Consider the following 21,015-nt stretch of genomic DNA (forward strand, 5'->3'; position numbering starts at 1 on the left):
CCTGCATCAATAAAATTGTGGATCCTTGGAAAATTGAAATAAGGTACTGCATTACCTTTCTTTGAAGTTGTGCCAAACTATTGGCTTATATTAATATTGCATACTAATTGGGAGTTAGAGGAGTAATTGAAACTTTCTCACACATGGGAAAAATGTGTTTCTATGTAACATTTGGCTCAATTCATTTCAAAGGTAACTTTTAGCTGTTTTATTTTGAATAAAATTTTTCAATTGTATATTAAATTATCATTCTTCCTCCCAGTCCTTCTAAAATGTAAACTTCCCAATTTAGCCTACATTCTTTCTGAAGCTTGAATCTTATAACAAGGGTTTAGAAATGCAGCATGGGAAAATAATAAAGCTCAAAGGCTAGATAGATTCCAAAGCCCCATCCTGATCAGAATACCTGACAGCAGCAGTACCTACGGAAAGAGAGAAAGAGAGAGGGAGAGACAGAGGCAGAAAGACAGGGGAAGGGGGAAAGGAAAGTTCTGATCATTTCACACCACTACTTTGGCTGTGAACTTTGGAAATTACTGGTGTAATCTAGTACATTAGGGTTGATTTCTTTTGCTTTTGTCAGATACGGATTTTAAAATAAAATCATATCTTGAGACAAAATTAACTACTGTTCTCTGTCTTATTAGTTAAGAATAAACTTCTCGGGGTGGCTAGGTGGCACAGTGAGTAAGAGCACTGGCCCTGGAGTTGGGAAGACCCAGGATCAGTTCTGGCCTCAGATACTTAACACCCACACAAAAAAACTGGCCCTGTGACCTTGGGCAAGTTACTTAACCCCAAGTGCTTTAAAAAAAAAATAAACCTCTCTCTCTCTCCTGTATTCATTCCTCATTTGCACAAAAGAATTTACTGTAGCCTTCATGATCATATTATTCTTTCCCCTTTCACTGATGCCCCCAGTCCATGCTCTGGTCCCCATGTGCCTGAATTTTCACAAAGAAGGCAAGTGCATCCTGCATCCCTGCATCCATTTTCTCCCTTCACCCAATGAACCTTACTAAACATTGCTTTCTTAAGTCCCCTTCTTTGGGGAAGGGCAAGAGCTGGGATTGGAGGTAGGTAAGCCACCAAAACAAAACCAAAAATATCTCCTGATTGTTCCTGATTCCAAGATAAAATCTAAATTCTTTCACCTGACATATACCACCCACCTTCCCCAGCCCCTTTCCGTTCTTGTCCTAGAACCTTCTCTCCTGTATTTCCCAGTAAGAACTCTTTCTTCCAATCAGGCCAGACTCTTCACAGTCCTCCAAACTGATCATGATTTCACCCACCTTTGCTGTGTCAGAATGACACTCCTGCCACTTGAAATTCATCCTCCCCTCTCCTTGGCCTTTCTAAATCCCATCCTTCATACCATAGGAAACTAAGGAAGTGCTGTGGAAAAGTGACCAAAATCCAAGGGCTGGGGGATGACATTTATGGTGTGTGGGAAGATTCTGCCTAGACAAGATTACAGACTCTTTAAAAAGGAAAGGCCCTTATCTTTTCTGGTCTTTGATGGCAAATATTTACATGTAGTAGTATCTAAACAATCACTTTTTTCCCCCCAGCAGACAACACGTAACTGACCATACCTTAGTCTCCTTCCTGATGCTTTCCTCGTAAGGACTCTGCTGCTACCATAGCTCCCACTACCAATCTCTTCCCTTGGTGCACCCATCACTTTTTAATATCTCTCCCCAGCTATTGAGCCATTATCTATTGTCCTTACAGTGTTCTAAGTCTAGACTGCAGGGGTGAGGAACTGCAGCCTCAAGGTCACATGTAGCCCTCTAGGTCCTCAAGTGCAACCCTTTGATTGAATCCAAACTTAAGACGACAAATTCTTTTATTAAGCTGAGGTTGCAGGTTTCCCACCCCAGTAGAAGATGAAGAGACTTGATCTAAACTGAACAAAGACTATATAAAGAAAAGAAAAGAAACACAATTATTGGACCAAAGGAACTCATCTGATAACTATGAAATTTAACAGTCACTTAGAATGAAGATAAGTAGCAATTGTTTTCTATTCTGGCCAGTAACTTTCCAGGTCTTCTCCTGACTAGAGTGACATTTTTGCAATGGTAAATCAGGCCATCTTTTGTCTCACTTCTTCCTTAGTCCATAGTTATTGAATGGGTGTTGACTTTGACAAAATAAAGCCTGGAAAGATCTTAGTTTGGAAAGGCCAAGGTCGTTTGCTGCATCGCAGGCCATATTACTAGTAGTCTCGACATTTGTCTGGCCACTGGATTTTGGATGACTCTGAAGAAGAGACTGAGGCTGATGACTTGCCAGCTCTGCCTCAATTAAATCCAATTCATGGGCAAGTCAAGACATCACTGCCCTGATAGCATTGGTCTTCTTCAAGAAGGAAGGATCAAGAACGATGGCCACTGGAGGCAGCTCTGAAATAATTGCAAAACATTGTGAGCAAGGGGGAAATGTCACTTCCAAAGGTCATGGGATCTAGAGCTGGAAGGGACCACAGAGACCCTTCACTTTACAGATGAGGAAACTGTGGCCCAGAGAGGTTAAGTGACTTACCCAAGGTCACCTATGTAGGATCATTGGATAGATAAAAGGTGATGGACAAGGAGAGGTGATGCTAGCTGCCAAGGACATGAGGCAAGGTTCCATGTAGAAGGTAACATTTGAACTGCCCTTTGGAGGAAGCTAGGTATTCTGAGAGGCAGAGGGAGTTAAGGTGATGAAACTCTGAAACAGCAAAGGATAATAAAAAATATTTAGCGCAGGTAAGGGTTTATTCTATACCTTTCAAAACTAGATAACCCTTTGGTAGCCTTACAGAACACACTGAAGATGTTAGAGTGAGGATAACAGGAAATTTAAGAAAGCAGAAAGCTCTACTTTCAAACAGAGATTTGGGGCTACATCTCGTCCCTAGTGATTATATTTGCTTCAGGAAGTTCTATAGCGAGAAAAAGAAGGAAACCATATGGATGTCCTTGCTTTGCCATCAAACAGACCTATTTATCTGTTCAAAGATTCCTACCTTCCAGAAAAAAGTGGAAAGACTTGTATCAACTGATGTAAAGTGAGAAGAACCAGGATAACAATTTATACAGTAACAACAATATTATAAAGATGATCCACCTTGAAAGCCTTAGGAACCCTGATCAACACAGCTGCCAATCTCAATTCTAGAGGAGTCATGATAAATCATGGTACCCATATCCTGACAGGAGGGGACTCAGAGTGCAGACTGAGACTTTTTTTGATTTTATGAACAATACAGCAATTTGTTTTGCTTGACTCTACATATTTGTAACAGGAATTTTGTTTTATCTTGCTTTCTCAATGGAGATGGAGAAAGATGAGAGGGAGACAAAGGGGATTTTCATGAAAATAAAATAAAAATTCAAGAAAAGAAAAAGCCCAAGAATACGTGTAAAAATCTTCTCAACAGAGCCTTTATAAAGCTCATGACTCTCATAAAAAAATTAACTAGGCAAAAACACTTGAGTATTTTTGTACTATAATGTCATGACCTTTGTGTTCATAAAGGTACTCCTTTCTTTTTTTACTTTTCTCATGAAGAAAAGTTCAGAAATAGGAAATAAAGGGGCGGCCAGGTGGCGCAGTGAGTAAGAGCACCGGCCCCAGAGTCAGGATGACCTGGGATCGAATCCAGGCTCAGATACTTAGCACCACACCCAGAAATAACTGGCCATGTAACCTTGAGCAAGTTACTTAACCCCAGTTGCTTTAAAAAAAAAGAAATAGGAAATAAAGTAAAAACTTTAAATCACAGATTATAATATTGTATCATATTAACTATGTTTAGATGACAATTCAAGGTGAAAAAAAAAAGACTTGGGGATTTTAGTGGATTGCAAACTTAAAATAAATTTAATGTAATATGGTAGCCAAAAAAAAATCCCAAATAAGATCTCAGGATACAGAGGTGATAAGTCTGATCAGACACCAGCTGAAATGTTATATTCCATTTTTCAGTACTATATCTTAGGAAGAACATTGACAAGCTGTGGGAGATCCAGAAGAGGTCAGCCAGGATGATGAGAGGATGGGAGCACATGCAATATGACTTAAATGAGTTTCTTTATCCTGAATAATAAAGTATTTGATGAGGAGCAGGGAGAGAGGGAAGGTAGTGGCAATAAGGGTTGGGACATACTATAATAGCTGCCTCCCAAGTATGTAGAGGGCTTTCCTGCAGCGGGCAGGGGGGAGAGGCCTAAAAACAAAAAAAATCTCAACCTCTGCTTGGTCCCAGAAGGCAAAGCTGGAAACATTGGGTAGAAGTTGGAGAGTGCCATAGCTATAGACTTGATATTAGGAAGAATAGTTCTAACAACTGTCCAAAAAAGGGAATAAGTTTCCTGGGAAACTAATTTATAGCTACTCAACAGTGAAGGTCTAATGCAGTTTGTCTCTGCCTTTCCAGAATATGGTGCCCAGAACTGAACACATCACGTCCCTTTGTTAGTATTAACTGTGCCTCTCAATAACCACTGACTGACCACTTGAATTATGAATTATCATTCAGAATTGGAATTGGGAGAGATGACAGTTATCATATAGTTATAATTCTATGTGATTATAAAATTATAATCTGATTAGTTGCTATGTTGTAAATCAATTAAGGCAGCTTGACATGGTTGAAAGAGTTCTGGACTAGAAGTTAATTCTGTTATCATTTATTGGATATATGGTCTTGGGCAAACCACTGACTTATTCTGGCTCTTATCTAGAAGTTGTAGAGGCAAATAGTAGGCACAGTAGCAAGAAGACCTGAGTTCAAATGTGGCCTCAGACATTTCCTAGTTGTGTGACCTGGGTAGATCACTCAACCTGTTTGCTTCGGTTTCCTCAAAGGTAAAATGAGAATAATAACAGCAGGGTTGTTGTGAAGATCAAGTGAGATAATGTTTGTAAAATATGCTTAACACAGTACCTGGCACATAGTAGGCACTATATAAATCCTTATTCTCTCTCTGTCTCTGTCTCTGTCTCTGTCTCTCTGTCTCTGTCTCTCTCTCTCTGTCTCTCTCTGTCTCTATCTCTCTGTCTCTCTGTCTCTGTCTCTGTCTCTCTGTCTCTGTCTCTCTGTCTCTGTCTCTGTCTCTCTCTCTCTCTCTCCCTGTCTCTCTCTCTCTCTCTCTCTCTGTCTCTCTCTCTCTCTCTCTCTCTCTCTCTCTCTCTCTCTCTCTCTCTTTTCTTCCTTCCCCCCCGCCTCATTCTCTCCCTCTCTCATCTCCTCCCCTCACTCTGGCTGGACTTCTAAGGTCTCCTACAATGTGAAAATTCTATGATTTTATATACACTTCAAAACATTTGCTGCTTCGTGCTTCATATCACTTAGAATTTATCAAATATGATGTTTGGATTGATTTCTGCTAAAAAGGCGGTGGTCAGGATTTCAGCCTACAAGTATAACACTCTTTTAATAGAGAAGAAAGCAGGCTCACCTTGAATCATTTTGACTTAGAGCATTGTTTTCCAGGAATAGGGCTGCACTGCCTGTATTTCTCTTGTATCCCCAGAGTGTCTAAGTCCAGCACACAATGCCAGGAGGTCTGGAAATACAAATTGAATGGGGAAGTGCAGGAGGGGGAAGCAAAAACAAAAACTGTTCCAGTTATTTATTATTTCAATAATTCACTGGAAAATAACCGTCTGCTTGAATTCTCTCAATTATTTGGCAGTGATGCCTAAGGTTAACACTTAAGAGATCTACTTTTTAGCACTTTCGATTTGAAAGAAAGAATATACTTTCCGTAAAATACCTAGAAAATGGTAACATTTGCAAGAAGCTTCAGAAAAGAGTCTTGGCAGTTTTCTCAGATCAGGGAACCCCAAGGGCAAGTTCAAGGCTACATCTTTGATATAATGCGGTCTGCAGTGGGGCAAGGAGCCCTGGAGACTTCATAAAACAACCCTGAGAAAGGACTGCTTTGAAAAGAATGGCTTAGAGATAAAAATCAAATTTTGTTGCATATTATATTCTCAGCACCTGTGGCAGCATGTAGATCAAAGTAAGTAGATCACAGTTCAAGCAATCAGATAGTAAGGTTCAAAAATCACACATACGCAAAGTGGGGGTTTTGTTTTTAATTTTTTGGCCAATTGGTATTTTTTTCCTCTGCTAATTTTTTTTTAAAAAGTGTTTTAAAATTCATTTTGAGCTTAAATACAAAAAGACAAAAAAAGAACATTTCTATGTACACAGCACAACATAAAGAGAGGATTCAATACAAAACCATGAATTTCTATTTGAGACTATTTAGTTTAAAAAAAACCCATGTAATTAATACTACACATTGTTTTCAAAGTAACCCTGCTTTTCTGCACTTTCATCTAAGTTCTTTTTTTCTTTGCTCTGCACCTTTTTCCTCACATCCTACCCTGCTCTAGAGGAGGCTATAATTAAGCACATATACATACATATAAAACTGTATTATGCATACTCCCATTTATCAGTTCTTTTTCTGGAGGTGGACAGCATTTTCCTTCATATAGGTCCTTTGTAGCTGGCTTGAGTATTTATGACACTCAAGATGAATTACTCATTCAGAGTTATTTTTAGGACAATATTTCTGTAACTATGGACAATGATGTTCTCTTGGTATACTGCTTATTTCACTTTTCATTATGTCATGCAAGTCTTCCCGTGTTTTTTAAAACTCAACCAGCTCTGGGGCAGCTAGGTGCAGCAGTGAATAGAGCACCAGCCCTGGAGTCAGGAGGACCTGAGTTCAAATATAGCCTCAGACACTTGGCACTTACTAGCTGTGTGACCTTGGGTAAGTCACTTAACCTCAATTGCCTTGCCTTCCACCCTCCAAGAAGCAAAAAAAAACAAAAAATCAACCAGCTCCTCAGGAACAGTCATGTTTCATCACAGTCATACCACAACTTGCTTAGCCATTTCCTAACTGAAGAGCATTTGTCATTTTAGCCAATCTGATAGCTCCAAGATGACACCTCTAAGTTGTTTTAATTTGAATTTCTCTCCACAATGATGATTTAGAGCATTTTTATGTGATTATATATAGTTTTGATTTCATCAAAAAATTTCATCTCTTTTGCCCATTTATCAAAGTTCTTTATATATTTGAAAAATGAGACCTTTATCTGAGAGACTGTCTACAAAAATCTGCCCCTTCCCTCCCCCCCCATTTTCTGCTTTCTAATTTTAGCTGTATTGGTTTTATTTGTGCAAAACCTTTTTAATTTAATGTAATGAAAATTACTCATTTTATACCTCACAATGCTCTCTATCTTATGTTCATAAATTGTTCTCCTATCCATAGGACTGGTAGGTAATATGTTGCTATGCCCAGTTTCTGCCTGCTTTCCAGCTTTCCCAACAATTTTTACCAGATAATGAATTCTTATTCCAAAAACTCAAAATCTTTACATTTGTCAAACATGAGGCTACTGTAATCATTTATTACTGTGTATTGTTTGTCTCCTCTGTTCCATTGACCTACCTTTCTATTTTTTAGCCAATATCAGATAGTTTTGATAAATACTACCTAATAATATAATTTAAGAGCTGGTACTGCTAAACCTCCTTCCTTTACATTTTTTAATTAGTTTCTTTGAAAATTTTGACCTTTTGTTCTTCCAAATGAATTGTCGTTATTTTTTCTAACTCAGTAAAAAAATTTTTGGTATTTTTTTTTGGATGATATTGACTAAATAGATGTTAGGTAAAATGATCATTTTTATGAGTTCCAAGGTCACTTTATCCGTTATAAAGACAATGCTACTATTTTATGGTCAATAAGCCCAGGATTTTAAAATGTTTTTTCTATTTAGTATTAATGGGTAGAATTGGTCCATCTGAATTCTCTTACCTCTCCTCCCCTATGAGTAATTGGTCCCTATGAATCTATGAATCTCTGTACACATTGTCTCTCTTAAGTTTACCATGCATAAAGTTAGGCAGTACAAATATTGCAAGTTCATACATGAAAGCACTTGGTTTTCTTTCCAAGTATTACAAACTAAAAGCATATTTGATGTTTTTTTCAAGGTTATTAAATTAACTCAAAGTACCATGGTGCTCTGAGATTTACAAATTATTTTCCTCACCATATGCCTATGATGTAGGTAGTATAAGTATTCATGCCAAATTTACACTTGAAGAAATTGAGGCACAGAGAATTTAAATGATATGCTGCCCTACATGAAATTAAGAAGGAAGAACAAGCATCCTATTGGTATTAAAAACAATATTGGAAAATTCTCTAATTTTTAAAGTTGTTTTTAGAGTTATGCCCTAAATTCAAGTGAATACTTTGACTGTAGTTAATAGTCTTTTTTACCCTTCCAATCTACCCCCATCTAATGATAAGGTAGCCAAAATAAACAGATACACCATAGCACAGTTCTCTTATTTTAGCTTTAAAGACACAGCTTGAAACAAGGGTTTTTAACCTCTTATTAGGTTTCATTGGGTCCTAGACTGATAACATTGAAAGTGCCACACAGCGAGTAAGATTGGAACTGTATCTTGACTTGTCAGATCTTCTGATTCCAAAAAAGAAATTTCTATAATAGATGATAGATAGATAGATAGATAGATAGATAGATAGATAGATAGATAGATAGATAGATAGATAGATAGATATAATAATGGAATAGAGACAAATGTAATAGATGATAGAATATTTAAAAAAAAAAGAAAATCCTATAAACTTCCCAACTCTCTAAATTGACTTATCCAATTTCCTGCTTTTATGATGGAAAAGTAATAACATTTGATTTTTATGATCCAGTATAAATGCCTGCATAGTCAATCTTGAAGTTCTTGGCTTCTGTCTTAAGGAAGAGGAATTCTGGCTCTACTTTTGGTCCATACTTATTGTCAGTCTGAGCATCTCAAGATTTCTTGTCCCCCTCCCCACCCCAAATCCTCTCTGTTTCGAAAAAATGGTTGTTTTGTACGTCATAGATAACTCAATAAATGTTAGTTCGCTGACTTTTTCACAAATTCCCATTTCTTTTAAAGGTAGCACTGCCCTCCCAGTCACTGAGGTTTTCAATGTATAAGGGTCAGTCATCCCTGATTCATTATTATCTCTCAGTCCCTGTATACAATCAGTTGTTAATTTTTTTTTTGGTTTTTAATTTTTTTTATTTTTTAACTTTTAAAAATGAATTTATTTACTTTTAGTTTACAACATTCAGTTCCACAGTCCCTTGAGTTTCAAATTTCCCCCTCCCCCCCAATCAGTTGTCAGCTTTTGTACCCTTAGCATTCATTCATTCATTCATTCATTCGTCTTTGGCATCTATCCCCACCTCTCTATTCACACAGTCCCCACCTAAGTTCAGGTCCTCATCACTTCTGTCTCACCTGCACTATTGCACGAGTGTTCTAGACTGTTTTTCTAGGCTTATTGAACCCTATTTCCCTTCAACCATTTTATGTTCTAACCAAGCTTGTCTATATACTATACACCTCTTAACTCTAGGACTTTGCATAGTCTTTTTCCTGTGTCTTACACACACATCTTCCTCTCCTTTCCTTCTGCTTAGAATTCCTAGGTATCTCCAAAGCTTGGCTCCACTACCACCTTCCATCCCTCTGCAATTCTCACAGTTGCTAGTGTCCTTCACTCATTTCAGTCATTCCAACTCTTCTTGCCACACTTGGGGTTTTGTTGGCAGTCACACTGCCATTTCACATTGCCATGTCACATTTCAATGTGCCATGTCACTTCTCCATTTTGGATTGCCATTTCCTTCTCCAGCTCATTTTACAGATGAGGAAACTGGGGCAAATGGGGTTAAGTGACTTGCCCAGGGTCATACAACTAGTAAGTGCCTGAGGCTGGATTTGAACTTGGGTCTTCCTGACTCCAGACACTGTGCTCTTATCCACTGAGCCACCTAGCTGCCCCTTTGGAAATTAAATTGTACTTTGTATATATTTTAAATTTACTGGTGTTATGGTTTTTCCCCAGTTGAATGTAAGCAACTTGAGGGCAGGGACTATTTGTTGTGTTTTTAGCTTGTGTACCCTTGTGCCTAGCATGTAACTACTAACACTTGGTGGTTTGAATTGATTAATTTCTGGGGAATAGTAAAATGTATTATTGTGCTGCTATTTAGTATCCAATGATACTAAACCACTAAACAAAGAACAAAATGCTTTGGAGAATTTATGGAATATACTTTGACATTTGGATGAATCTATGATCACATTAGTACTGTGGGTCCTTCTTCCATGACCCTTGTCTGTGTCTTCCCATAAATCCCACAGGGGATCCACCTACTATACCAAGGGTGTAGGTACCGCCAGTGGTGGCTAGAAGTCGCCCACTGATTATTTCTTGCTTACTCCCTGACTGGCCCCCCTGCTTTTCTAATCATAGACGTCTTTGATGATATTTCTGATGCTACTTCTCTTGCACAATTCTTTACTGGTAATGTTGTATTCAATTAATGACCCCAGAGGTGCCTGACATTGCCTTTTGAGCCACTTAAAACCTGAATTACACAGAGATAGTGACACATACACACCTAATCAATCAGCAAGCACATATTAAGTAGCTGTTTCATAGATTTACTGTGCTCGGCCTTGACAATACAAAACCAAAAGAATTCCTGCCCTCTAGAGACTAGGAGAGACAACATGCACACATACAGACTATGTTAAATAGATAGCTGATGACTGAGGGAAGTATCTAGCATCTCGAGGGACCTATGAAAGACCCCACACAGAAGGAGTTTCTTGATCTCAGTCTTGAAAGAGACGGGAATCTACGAGTCACCACCTCGCTGCCCTACGTGATATCAAGAAGGAAGGACAAGCATCCTATCAGTATGAAAAACAATACCAGGAAATTCTTTAATTTTTGAAGTTGTTTGTAGAGTTATGCCCTAAATTCAAGTGAATACTTTTGACTGTAGTTAATAGTCTTTTACCCTTCCAGGCTACCCCATCTAATGATAAGGTAGCCAAAATAAACAGATACACCCTAGCACAGTTCTTTTATTTCAGCTTTAAAGACATAGCCTGAAACAGGGGTTTTTAACCTCTTATTAGTTTTCATTGGATCCTAGACTGATAACATTGAAAGTGCCAACTTTTACTTTATTCAGATGAAATTTATCCAGATTTTTCAGTGAATCACCACCTTTAATCACAGTATACCCTAAAGGGGACAGATTAAGAAATGGAGACTTTTTGGCTTCTCTACTCAGATCCATGGAATCTAGTTTTCAATAGAATTAGGACTTTGGGGGCAGATACCCTTTCTTGCTTTATTTTATTTCTTATCTTCTCTGTATTTGAATCATTGAAATGGGTTTATTCATTGCCTATTTTGTGACAGCTTAACTTCTAATTTCATGCCTGTGTTTAGTTTTTATTTGAGGTTGTAGTTTAACCATAAGATCTATTATGTTATCATAGCATATAATATATGCACATGTGCTTATGATTATGCATCCAACTGGGTTAGAAACTGAACAATTATTTTTATGGAATTTACAAACAAACCATTCAGCATCTCAAATGGTTGATTTTATTCTGAAATAGAGCTGACTAAATTGCCCCAAATGCCAGAGCAAGATAGATGCTTTCTTTTCATAAATTTGAACCTCTCCCAAATCACATAATTATTTGCATAATGTCGTGAATGGAATATTTACACTTCCAGAGATAAAATGTCCTAGCATTCCTGAGCCGTGTCAAGTAGGTTTTCTTAGAAAAAATAACAAGGACAAAATATTTTAAACATACTATATTGGTATGCTATGGAAATCACCTCCTTCATGGAAATCCTGTGTTATGTATTTATGAGTTCCTTACCTCATTAAAAAAAAAAAAGGGAAATATAGCCACCGTTGGACAATTCACGAAACTAAAAAAAGTGAGACTCCTGAAATTTTTGTATAATTAAGGAAATAGAATATGAACCCATTGCAGTGAAAAACTAAAGATAGTGAGTTTTTAACTTTTTAAAAGAAACTTGAAAATACTCTTTGAAGTTATGAACATTCTTGTACAGTTATGCTTTCCGCATTGTGACTTTCCCATCATAGTTTTGATATATAAGAAATTAAAGGGGAATTTTTAGGGATTTTGTCAAAGCGACAAATGGCACATGAAGGCTAGCAGATGACACAACACAGAAAAGTATAGATACTCATAAAAATATGTGTAGCATTGTGGGGGGTGTAAGCACTCATAAAAGAAAAAGAAAAAATTCCGACTTCTTTTCTGGTATGAAGGGAGGACCAAAAAGCTTTACGTGGACTTTCCGTTTGGCAGGGATGCTGCGTCCCATGCCCCCGTATGTGGTTGGTTGTTTTTGGTTTTCTTTAACACACTTGGTACATTGTACCTGCTTGAGAAACTTGTACATAGTTACTTTTGCCGACGTGTCTAAGAAAATCTTTTTTGTAATAGTATTACAATAATTACCCAATATTAATATTATACACACATATATGTTTGCTGTTATTTTTAATCACTATACTTATGGCTTTCAGAAAATCAGTGTATGACAAGTATATGAGCAAAGATAATGAAATTTGACTAGAGTTTAGTAAAGAAAATGTGACTATAAAACTTGAAAGAGAAATGAGAATGAGATAAAAAGTCAGGGGGAATCTTCTGAATAGGTTGCTGGGTGGCACAGTGGATGGAGGGCCAGGATTTGAGTCAGGAAAATTTGAATTCAAATCAAACTTCAGATACTTCCTGTGTGACCCTGGGCAAGTCACTTAACCTCTCTCTGCCTCAGTTTCCTCACTTGTAAAATGGGGGTAATATTTATCAAGTACAAACCTTAAAGCACTATATAAATGCTACTTCTTATTCATTTCAAACAAATGGTAATAACATTTGTTAAATGATTGTCATTCTATATGATTATAAAAGATTATCAGTTGATAAATACAACAGCCTTCTGAGATATTATTCCCTTTTTCATTGGTGACAAAATTCAGGCTCAGAAAAATGACAGCAAAATGAATAGAAAAGCTAAGGTCTCCTGACTCAAAGTCCAATTCTCATTCGATTACACTGGAGTCTTCCCTCTAGGACCTTGACATCCTAGTAGGGGGAAGAACATAGAGACAGTCACTGACAAGGCAAGATAAAAGGCATTTATTAAGTTCCTATTAAGTGGTAAGGTCTATGCTAACTGCTAGGGATACACATATAAACAAAAGATAGCACCTGCCTTCCAGAAGCTTACACTCTAATGGGGAAGGACAATACAAAAAATGTAGCTAAAGTGGGGAGGGGCTCCAGGTTGAAGGGCATATTGAATAGTGAAATATGAATAAAGCCAAACACACAAGCAGAAGAACTGAGTTTGGTCAGGCTAGGACCATTCCAAAATGGAGGCTCTCCAGAAGGAGGAATTCGCCGGTAGGACAAGGGGTCATCACAGTGGTGAGAAGGCACCTGAGTCATGGTGGTGAAGTTTGGAAAGAGTCAGAAGTATGAAAGACAGAAAATAAATGCAAGGCGATCTGCTGAAAGAAAGAGTGCCAGTAAGTACCAATAAGAGATTTCATAGGGGAAGTAGGGTCTGAGCTGAACCTTGGAGGAAGATAAGGATTTGGACCAATGGGGATGCGGAGAAAACACAGTCTAGATATAGGTTGGTGGCTGTTGCCCTCCTTCTTGAAGAGGACCAAAATGGCCTCACTATGTTAGAGTCAAGTTAGAGTGTGTCCCACTGTGGCTGACTAGACCAAAGAAGCTCAGAATGCTCTATCACAGATGGGAGGGGCTTTGGCAAATGCACAGAGACGGGAATTAGGTTTTTGAGTTTGGAGAACAAACATTAATTAAATTGTGCTAGAATGTAAAGTGCATCTAAGAGAATAAATAAAATAACTCTGGAAAGGCTGTAGGAAATGTGCTATAGAAGGACCTTTAATGTCAGGTTGAGGAGTTTGGTATCTTATCCTGAAAACAAATAGGAAGCCACTATATATTTCTAGACAGCGAGGTGGCTTTGTGGACAGAGTGCTGGGGTTAGAGTCAGGAAGACTCCTCTTCCTGAGTTCAGATCTGGCCTCAGACACTTACTAACTGTGGAACCTGGACAAGTTACTTAAGCCTGTTTGCCTCAGTTTCCTCATCTATAAAATGAGCTGGAGAAGGAAATGGCAGACCACTCCAGTATCTTTGCCAAAAAAAAAAACAAAATGGAGTCACAAAGAGTTGGAGGTGACTGAAATGACTTAGCAACAAAAAGTATATTTCTAGGCAAAAGATGGCCATGGTCAGGTCTGGGCTTTTGTATAAGTATAAATGTGGTATAGGTAATAGCATTGAATTTGGTGTAGGAGGAATTGAGTTCAAATCACAACTCTGCTATTTACTAGCTGTATCACCTTGGACAAGTCATATTCGTTCTTTCACTATTTTCTTTAAAAGGAAGTTGTTATCCTGGACCTAGACAAATATTATTCCCATTCTATAGATGAGGAAATTGAGTCAGACAAAGGTTGAGTGGCTTGCTCAGGGTCACATAGCTAGTCAGTGTCTGAGGCCAGGTTTGAATTCAGGTCTTCCTGACTCCAGGACAATTGTAAATTGAGGACCAGAAAGTGGCAGTGAAAAGGAGGAAGTATGTCAACTCTTACTTTTGTTATGGTGTGGGAAGAGTGAATAAGAGAAGGAAAAATCAAAACTGAAGAGGGTAGGTAGGGATGTGATTATCTTCTGGAAAGAGATGGGTTCCAGTGAGCTCAAGAAGATAGAAAAATTCTAAAGAATGAGGTCTAGAATGGAGAATTTGTTAGTGACAGAGAAGTGGTTCCAGAGAGTTCAGAGGAAAATTTGACTTGAGAAGCCTTAAGGAAATAATAATAATATTTTTATTATTAATAGCCCTAATAATAACTGAAAAAAATTAAATTAAATACGTTATTTGGGATGGACTCCTTGTTTAAACAATTGGGAAATGAAATGATCTTCTGCAGGATTGCTTTGTCAGACTTTAGCAAATTATTTGTGATTATTCCTCAACTCTAATTAAGGAAATGGCATCTTATTCTAAATACCTAATTGCCAGACTAGATTCATGGCTCTAGGCTAACACAGAAATCTTGGAGTTCCTTACTGTTTCACTAACTACATGGTTCCTTTTTCATTATTTTTTACCTAAGCAAATATCATCTCATACTGAATGTGTGTATATGTGTGTATATATGTGTGCATACATGCATGCATATACACACATACATACACACTCGTCATAAACTGCAAGGACTAGTGAAATAAATTTACAGTTAAAATATTTTCATTCCAATCATCAACTCAACTTTATCCCTTGACAGTATTGATTACTATTAATTATTATTTATTATACAAATGAAATTCTGTGAAACTATATCAATTTGCAATGGATAGAAAATATGCAGAATTTTTAGAAGACACAATGATTGCTTCTTGAAGCTTGGCTGTTATAAGGAGATAAGCAAGAACTTTTCAAAGCCTTTGAAAGCTAGGCCTTTTTATCAGAGATTTCATGCAGGTATATACGATAGCTATTTTGCAAATAGATCTATTTTTGCTGACAGCATACATATATCATGTCTTTTCTGCTAGATTACAAACTCAAGGCCAATTCACCAATAGGGTCTTCAAATGTATTGGAACAAGCTAGAAAATGTCTAGAGGGAGGACCTTCTAGGCAAAGCTGAGTAACGTAAATTCCATGTGAAAAGTAATAATACAGAGTCCGGAAAGGACTTTGAGGAATGGAATAAAATTCACATAGCAAGGGGAAACTTAATTTTGACAATGCACTATGCACAGAGGGAACAAAAGAAAATATGCTTGATTGTGCCAAGTAGGCCTTTAGCTTACTTACACTGCAGTAAGTTGTCCTATGCATGAAAGAAGGTAGAAAATCAGTAAATTGTCTAGTATTTTGTTGCTCAAGTACTTGCATGTACGTTATTTCATTCCGTCTTTAGCACAGCACTGTAGCAGGCAGGGCAAGTGGTCTTCATCCCCATTTTAGAAAGGAGACAATATTCAGAGCAGAAAGTGAGTAGATTTTCCCCATTGTTAATCTATGAACATGTTTATCTCCATATAATGGGGAGAAATAAGCAGATTTTTTAAAGCTCTCAGTCATTTTTTAAAAATTCATCTGAAAGGAAAATTATATAAAACCTGGAATTTTTCTTTCAAGTGATATTCTCCCCCAAAAAGAACCGAGGCAAGTGAGACAGAGGTTCATAATTTGCCCAAGGTTGTGCTACTTGGAAGTGATGGACTCAAATTCCAGTAGCCCTTCACTTATCATAGTCCTTGCATTTCATTACTTCAAGTGTGTGAAAACCATTTCCGAATATCCTCCATGGCTATCTCTGGCTTCTCTCCTATCTTGCCGTCCTCGCTACAAATTTGAGAGATCTCAAGGCCTTCCACAAAAATTACTCTCGAGGGTCATTTTGAAAGGCAATTGATTCCTGGGTTTCTCACCCACAAACTACCCTTGTCATGGAGATTTGTGATGGTATAGTTCATCCCCAGGACTTGACACTTATGGGGGGTTTTGAGGGTGGAATAAGCAGATTTTAGAATTACAGGATAATAGATTTTGAACTGTAGGGGACCTTCAAAATCATTTGTCTGATTTCTAATCTCTAAAATGATAGGATTGGAGTCAGTGATAGCCTTTCCAACTCTAAAGCTGAGATAATATATATAAAAATGCGTTAAAACATGAGACTGACATAAATTATTATTATCCAGTTGACTCATTTTACAGATGAGGAAACTGAAGTCCAGAGCTCTTAAGGGACATGTGTAGGTCCACACAGCTAATTGTCCAGGTGGAACTTAAGCCCAGACCTTCCTGCCAAAGCCAGTGATTTATTGAATACACCATGAAACCATAACGAAGAGAGACATCCTTCTCCTTTTTCCTCATTCCTGCTTGAAGTGCACTCTACTGCCCTTCACCCCCAACACTTACCTATCTGGAACAAGTTAGGAAATGTCACAAGGTTGAAGTTGATGAACTATGTAGGTTCCTTCCAACTCTACAAATCTTGATTATTATGCAATAGGTCATTGAGAGGGGTGGAGCCAAGATGGTGGCACAGAAGCAGGAAAACTCTGTGTGCTCCCCCCATAACCACCTCAAATACCTTTAAAAATGACTCTAAACAAACTTTAGGGCTACAGAACGCACAAAGTGACAGAGAGAAACAAAGCTCTCACTGAAGACAGCCTGGCAGGCAGATAGGAAGGGCCCATTGCAGCACGCTGGGAGCAGAGCCCAGCACCGCATGAGCCCACGGTTTTAGGCCCAGGGTGGCCACAAACAGGCATGGCTAGAGGGACTTCAGGAGAGTGGGTCACCAGTAGCTGTGGTGGTTTCCAGAATTATCATCCCATAAATGCCAAAGACAAAGTGAGAAGTCAGTGTGGACTTTGGGAGCAGGGGCTCCAGGAGTGAGGTCTGGCCTCTGCCCCTCCCCCCCAGTGGGAGAACTGGCTGAGGTGTGGCATGGCTGCTTCAGAGGTCCTGGCCTGCACACCTACCCAGCAAAACTGAATATCATATTTCAGGGGGAAATATGGTCATTTAATGAAATAGAGCACTTTCAAACGTTCTTGATGAAAAAACCAGAGTTGATTGGAAAATTTGACATTCAGCATGAGAAGGTAAACAGGGAAAAGAAATCATAAGGAACTGATCAAAATTAAGCTATTTACATTCCTTCATGGAAAAACTTGATAATTGTAACTTATGAAACTTTTCTCAGTATGAGAATAGTTAAAGGGAATATAAATGTGTAAGTGTGTGTATATATGTATATATATGTATATGTGTAAATACATATGTGTCTATATAGGAGGGTATATGGGCATATGAATATTTATGTGAGTGTATGTATATATATGTGTTTACAGGTACGCATAGACAGAGGGCACAGGACCATTTGAATAGGAAGGGATGATACTTAAAAGGTGAAATTGAGAGGTGAGAGAGGAATATAATGAGAGGAGATGGGGAGAGACAGAAGGGGGCAAATTATCTCATATAGAAGAAGCAAGGGAAAACTGTTAACAATGGAAGGGAAGAACAGGAAGGCAAAAGGGAATTGGCCAACCTTATTCTCATTGAATTTGGCTTAAGGAGGGAATGAAATACACACTAAATAGTGTATCTCACCCTCCAGGAGAGTAGGGGGAAAGGGGAAGAGAGGAGGGATGATGGAGGGGAGGGGAGGTTGTGGGGGAGGTAAGTTAGAAGCACACACTTTTGAAAAAGGAAAGGGTCAAAGTAGAGAATAGAACAAGTGGGGGGCAGGATGGGATGGAGTGAAATATAGTCAGTCTTTCATAATATACCCACTATGGAAATGGTTTGTGTAGCTACACTTGTACAACCTATATTGAATTGCTTATCTTCCCAGTAAGGGGGAGTGATGAGGGAGGAAGGGAAAGAATCAGGAATTCAAAATTTTAAAATCAAATGTTTAAAGACATATATTATTATTATTATTTTTACATGCAACTAGGAAATAAGATATACAGGTACTAGGGTATGGAGTCCATCTTGCCCTACTGGCAAGTCAGAGGGGCGATGGGAGAGGATATAGGAGAGAGCAGATTGGGGGAGGGGGTATACAATGGGATCGCTGTTTTGGGGTGGGGGTAGAGGAAAGACAGGGAGAAAATTTGTAACTCAAAATCTGGCAGAAATGAATGACACAAACTAAAAATAAACATAAAATTTAATTTAAAAAAAAAAAGGAAGAACACATATGAGGTTGCCAAAGCTTGGAAAAGAATTTACCCATGTACATAAAAAATGGTGTAGAAATATTGTCAACTTCACGATCTCCCTGCGCGGCTTCCACCTTCCCCAATCCATGTAAAAAGGGGACTCTAAACAAACTTTGGAGCTGCAGAACCCACAAAATGACACAGAGAAGCTAACCTCCCACTGAGGACAGCCCAGCAGGCCAGCAGGAATCCAGGGCAGTGCTCTGGGAGCCAAGCCCAACCCCACGCCCCGAGGCTTTAGCCCCAGGGTGGGCCTGACCAGCTGCCTGCCAGAGGGAAATCCAGATCAGCAGCAGCTGTGGCCATTTCCAGATTTATCAACACATAGATACTAAGGACAAAGTGAGAGGCCAGTGCAGTCTGGATTTTGGGACCAGTAAGTGGGAGTACATGGATTTCTCCCCCAGGGCGAGAAGCTGCTGAGAAGCCAGCACAGCCAGCCAGCACCACCTGGCACCTTCAGCTCCTGGCCTGAAGAGTATAGGGGGACCAAGCACCAGTCTGAGGGGTAATCACTCTTGTTTTAACCTGCTTGGATCTGGATTGCAGTCTGGGGTGGAGGTCCTGGGGTGTGTGTCCAGCTTGCAGAATGTGTGGAGACCTCAGAGAGGGCACCCATCTAATACCTCCAGCAGCTGAGAAAACCCCAGAGTTTGAGATGAAAGCTCCCCTGTCTGGTGGCAGAGGCCTACTGTGGCAAAAAGCCCAAAAGTCAAGTAATTGAGTGGCAAAATGAGCAGGCAAAAGAAACAAAGCAGACAGAAGATTCCAACATTACACTCCTATTTTGGGGACAAAAAGGAGCAAAGTATGGAACAGGAGGAAAACAGTGAAGTCAGAACTCCTGCACCAAAAGCTTCAAAGGAAAATACAAGCTGGTTACAGGACATAGAGGACCTTAAGAAGCAGATAAGAGAAATGGAGGAAAAATTGGAAAGAGAAATGAGAACAATGCAAGAAAATTATGAAATGAGAGTCAACAGCCTGACTGAGGAAAATAACACCTTAAAAAACAGACTGACTCAAATGGCAAAGGAGGCTCAAAAAGGCAATGAGGAGAAGAGTGCCTTAAAAAGTCGAATTTGCCAGATGGAAAAAGAATCTCAAAAGCTCAATGAGGAGAATCATTGCTTCAGAATTAGACTGGAGCAAATGGAAGCCAATGACTTTATGAGAAATCAAGATGCTGTTAAACAGATCCAAACAAATGAAAGAATAGAAGGCAATGTGAAATATCTCATGGGAAAAACCACTGACCTGGAAAATAGATCCAGGAGAGATAATTTAAAAATTATTGGACTACCTGAAAGCCATGACCAAAGTAAGAACCTAGAAATCATCCTCCAGGACATTCTCAAAGAAAACTGTCCTGATGTTTTAGTACCACAGGGAAAAATAGAGGTTGAAAGAATCCACCAAACACCTCCTGAAAAAGATCCCAAAAAGAAAACTCCTAGGAATATTATAGCCAGGTTCCAGAATTCCCAGATTAAGGAGAGAATATTACAAGAAGCCAGGAAGAAACAATTTGAATATTGTGGAAACACAATCAGCATAACCCAGGATCTGGCAGCTTCTACACTGAGGGATTGAAGGGCTTGGAATATGATATTCCAGAGAGCAAAGGAGCTGGGATTAAAACCAAGAGTCACCTACCCAGCAAAACTGAGTATCATGTTTCAGGGGAAAATATGGTCATTCAGTGGAATAGAGGACTTTCAAGCATTCTTGCTGAAAAAACCAGAGATGAATAGAAAATCTGGAAAAAAATGTAAAAAAAAAAAAACAGAAGAAATTTTGTCAACTTAAACAAATACACATCTACTGAGGATTGTGTATATTGGAAAGAATACTGAATTTCAAGTTAAAAGACATGGATTTACATACTGTTTCTGCCTCTTACCACCTGTGTGGACTGGAGTGGGTTTCTTTACCTCCTAGGTCTGATTTCTAATCTCTAAAATGATTGGAGTAGGTGATAGACTTTCCAACTCTAAATCTGAGGGAATGTATGTAAAAATGTTTTGTAAGCTTTAAAACATGAGACCGACATAAGTTATTTTCCAATTGTGTGTCTAAATTGTATACCATATAGTACAGTATTCTGATAAAAAGAGGTTTATTAAAAACAAGGCACAGTTTTTGCCATTCTATGCAGATGTATCCAGAGCTTAAAAATGAAGAAAGAGTTTTTCTAAAATCCTGTATTACAAAGAGGAGAGACTCAC

The 21,015-nt window shown here is 38.5% G+C and overlaps 1 protein-coding gene across 1 annotated transcript in view; it reads left to right on the forward strand.

Moving 5' to 3' along the window:
• Positions 1–21,015, forward strand: part of ATP10A (ATPase phospholipid transporting 10A (putative)) — a 282,963-nt gene that overhangs the window by 184,235 nt on the left and 77,713 nt on the right. The window lies entirely within an intron of this gene.

This window comes from Petaurus breviceps, unplaced genomic scaffold (genome assembly GCF_028583685.1).
Source record: "Petaurus breviceps papuanus isolate PSGF00001 unplaced genomic scaffold, PetGlider_PUasm1.0 90849, whole genome shotgun sequence".
Taxonomy (NCBI): Eukaryota; Metazoa; Chordata; class Mammalia; order Diprotodontia; family Petauridae; genus Petaurus; species Petaurus breviceps.